This window comes from Silurus meridionalis, chromosome 19 (genome assembly GCF_014805685.1).
Source record: "Silurus meridionalis isolate SWU-2019-XX chromosome 19, ASM1480568v1, whole genome shotgun sequence".
NCBI classification, from domain to species: Eukaryota; Metazoa; Chordata; class Actinopteri; order Siluriformes; family Siluridae; genus Silurus; species Silurus meridionalis.
The window spans coordinates 10,511,350-10,515,901 of record NC_060902.1 but is presented as its reverse complement, the minus strand read 5'-3'; positions in this window follow the sequence as shown (position 1 = coordinate 10,515,901).

Genomic DNA, 4,552 nt, shown 5'->3' with positions numbered 1-4,552 from the left:
GAAAAAGAGGGCAGCTGGAACGCTTCCCTGCCTTCGTCTGCTTTTACCTATTTTAACATCAATTTCTGTTCTTTTGCTATGAAGTTTGGAGCCTAATTTGATCTTCTCTTGCTGTAGGCAATGTTGGTATATACCATTTAACTCCATGGTTATTGGTAGAAAGTATTATGTCTTGTTTTTCTCAGGAAACACATTTTGCATACAAAAAATGTATGTACATGCATGTCTTCATGTTATTGAATGAAATGTATAACTCAGTGAAAAAAAATTACAAAATAACTAAATTAATGCATTTTCACTTGTTAATTGAATCCACCCAGAAATACATTGGGTACATACACAATTCTCTGTATAATCCTAGTTTATCCTCTAGCAAAATTTCACCAGATAAAAAGGACTTTCATTTGCGAATATTATGATGGAATGCTGTTATAGATAAACAATGCAAGGATTATTACTATAAACCCACTCTTTTTAAACCTGGTTTAGCAAACCTATTCTCTTACCTAAATTCTCCTACATACACCAATTAACCATAACATAAAAACCACTTGCATGTGAAGTAAATGTCATTAAGTTGTTACAGTGGCACCTGTTAAGGAGTTATATATTATATGCTATATAGTAGCCAGCATATGAACAGTCAGTTCTAGAAAAAAATGGGCAAGCATAATGCTCTGTCTGACTTTGTCAAATGGTCAATTTGTGATGACTAGACAATTTGGTCAGTATCTCCAGAGCAGCAGGTCTTTATGCATATGTACCTACCAAAAGTGGCCCAAGATAAACCAGTGACAGGGTCATGGGTGCCCAAGGCTTGTTAGTGTGTGAGGAGTAAAAGCTAGAATTTATTTGTTCTAGCCTGAATCTGGTTCCTCTCAAAGTTTCTTCCTTATGCCATCTCAGGACGTTTTTTTCATCTTTCCACAGTCGAGACTGGTTTGCTCATTAGGGACAAACTTACAATTATAAGGAACAATTTTATTAATTTTTTAATACCGCATTACCTATGAAAAAGCTACTTTGAGACAAAATTCATTGTTAAAAGCACTATACAAATGAAAATGAATTTAATTTAATGTGATCCCACAGACAAACTGCTGTAGCAGAAATTGCAGAAAAAGAAATGGATGGACCAATTAGGATAATCAGAGTTAGCATGGTGCAATTCAAGGTGAAAGGGGCTGTTTGTCTAATTGGTGCTTCATAGGTGTGCATCACAGCTTTAAATGTGATGCGGGCATTTCCATTTCCATTTACAGCATTTCACAAGATGCCCTTATCCAGAGCCACATAAAAAAAGTGCTTTGAGCCTTTATTAATGAATAAATCAACACTGGTTCACTAGATACCATTAGGCTACTAACAACTGAGGATTTTCTTTCAACTAATATAACCAAAGACACAACGCTAGTTTGTGTTTTAGGAAGAGATAGGTCTTCATCTGTCACTCGAAGATAGATATTGACTCAGCTGTTCAGACATCAGGGGAAGTTCATTCCACCACCTAAGCTACAGGAAGCGTAGCAATGGAGTTTTTTGGGGTTTTTTTTTTAAATATGAAAGGTTGAAAACAAGTCATGGATTAATTCCATAGGCTGAATGTCCCTAAGAAGCTGACTTGGCAAATGTGATAGTTCAGTCTAAATTCATTGAATTTATGGATTTCATTTTAAACCTGGTTAATTCTTCAGAGAAAACATTCATTGTATTTAATTGTATTATTTATTTAGATAAAACACACTGAGAAGGGCAGATGTGTCCACTATAGATTACTCATAATGTAAAAGGACTTACTCATAATGGTGGATACACTCGACTTAATAGTAACATTTGGATTAAATATAAAAAATATATAATTATAGTTCCACAATCACTGTTCCAAAGTTATGCCATATCATTATCTTTGCTTCTTTAAGTTATACCATAGTAATAATAAATACACTTGCCATGTTCCAATAAAAAACATACATTTATGTCAGCTTCTGCTCCTATAGTTTATAACTCACCATCTGACCCCGAACTACTAGATCAGAATGCTGAATGCTTAAAAGTTAGAATTCTGCTATACTCTGTATAATTTAGCAAAACTAATGTAATGTATAACAAATGTAGCAGTGCTGAATTTATTTGTAAAATGTAATCTATTAGGTGGAAATCCTGACTATTATTTAAACAAGACCATTTGTTAACTAACTCTGTGTATAATGATATAGCTAGTGTATATAAGATCAGCAATTAGAATGTTTTACTCCCTTTCAAAAGAAACTATTTAAAAAATATTTGGCCAGCTCCAGTCACGTCCCACCTCGTGAAGATTATGGACCTTTAAAGAAGTAGATGCTGAACTCGCAAACATCCCGAACCATCTAGAGACGTACCAGTGCCAATTGGATCCCACTACATGTGTGGAGTTTTGACATTGGACCTCCTAGAGTGTTTAAAGGCTCTGGCATGGAGAAGCTGGTTTTGGATCTGTGATGATCACAAATGTTGAGCTATTTTATGAGTTGCTCACTAGCTCCTAGTTTTATAGCCATAAAGACTGTAGAAAAAACATTACTTATAATCTTACACTCCAGTAATCATGTTAGTTCTCTCTCTCCAGTGTTCTGTATTGTTGAAAGATTTATGATCACACTCTTGATGTCACGCAAATGAGGATGGGTTCCCCTTTTGAGTCTGGTTCCTCTTAAGGTTTCTTCCTCATAACATCTAAGGGAGATTTTCCTTGCCACAGTCGCCACGGCTGATCATCAGGGATAAATGCACACCGTTCATAAACTTGACTTGATCAAAATAATTAACTAGATCCCTTAACTACATTTCAAACAGTAAATTCCAGAAGCAATTGATGCTCTTCTAAAAAATAATAAATTGTTTCCTAAATACTGGTTATACCAATTAGGAGTTATCAGACTCCTAATAAAGGTTTTTTTTACCTCAACATCAATCATCTGTCCAAATACAGGCCAATATCAAACCTTGAAAAATCCTAGAAAGGTTTATAGAATGCCGCTTATACTTACATAGAAATAACGTAGGAAATGAAGAAATAATCTAGCAGTCAGTGCATCAGTCAAGATATACTCTGAGATTCCAGGAGAGAAGCAGAATATTAAATGAGCATAATCAACAATTTAATGGAAATTTAGGCTACTTTGATCAAACTAATACATAAATGTGAAGATGTCAAACTTTATCTTTATTGAAAAATCCTCCCTAACACGAATAACAGCTCTACACACTCTCGGCATCAGGACAGTTAGTTTCTTCAGGCATTAACCTAAAATACTTTGCCATGCCGCTTGTAAAACTTTCCAATATTGTTCTCTATTTGGATATTTCTTGTGAATCATTTCATCCCAGAGCAGTTCAGTAAGATTTAGTTGCAGTGACTGGGCAGGCCATTTCATGATAGATAACACTATCTATGACTGTGCAACAGTTTCCAGACTGTGCAACAGTTCTTCAATCAAGCCATCAGGCTTCTCAACACAGAACTGAACTAAAACTCACACCCACACACACAACTGTGTTACTAAACTGTGTTACTTATCTGCACAACCCGGACTCAACACAATATCACTTCATTACTACAAACTCTTACATGCTGTTTTTGCACATCTTTTTGACTGCTGCTATTGCTGTTTTGCACAAACCCTTTTGTTTACATTTTGTTAAATTACAAGGTACACTCCTATACTCTCTGCACACTGCACTGTGTAATATACAGTTGGTTCACTATTTTATGTTTTGTGTATTTGTCCTACACTCTCTTGTGTTGTCTTTGCACTGTCTGTCTTGCACTGTTTGCACCAGGTTGCACACGATGCATTTATGTGGTGAGGACACTTACTAGTCCTTAGCGCTGTGTTTTCTGTTATGTAGCTTTATGTTGTTTATGTAGCACCAGGGTTCTGGAGGAACATTGTCTTATTTCGCTGTGTACTGTGTCAGCTATATAAGGTTGAAATGACAATAAAAGCTTCTTGACTTGACACTCCAACCAACTGTTTGCTCTCCAAACTGGAGTCATTTACTTGCTGTATGGTGAAATTGGTTCCATTTAGCCATAATCTAGATATAGAGTTGCATGTTGATCAAGTATGGAATGGTAGCCAAGTGCAACAACCCCAAGCCAATATGCTTTACCCCTTCATGTTTGATTGTGGGTGTGCAGCAGTCTGGTAACATCTTGTCTCCTGATTTGACTCTTACATAAATTCAAAAGGAACCCTGTGTGTGTATATGTATATAATATATCTCTATGTCTGTACTCTATATATATATATATATATATATATATATATATATATATATATATATATATATATATATAGTACAGACCAAAAGTTTGGACACACCTTCTCATTCAAAGAGTTTTCTTTATTTTCATGACTATGGAAATTGTAGATTCACACTGAAGGCATCAAAACTATGAATTAACACGTGGAATTATATAAATAAAAAAAAAGAGTGAAACAACTGAAAATATGTCATATTGTAGGTTCTTCAAAGTAGCCACCTTTTGCTTTGATTACTGCTTTGC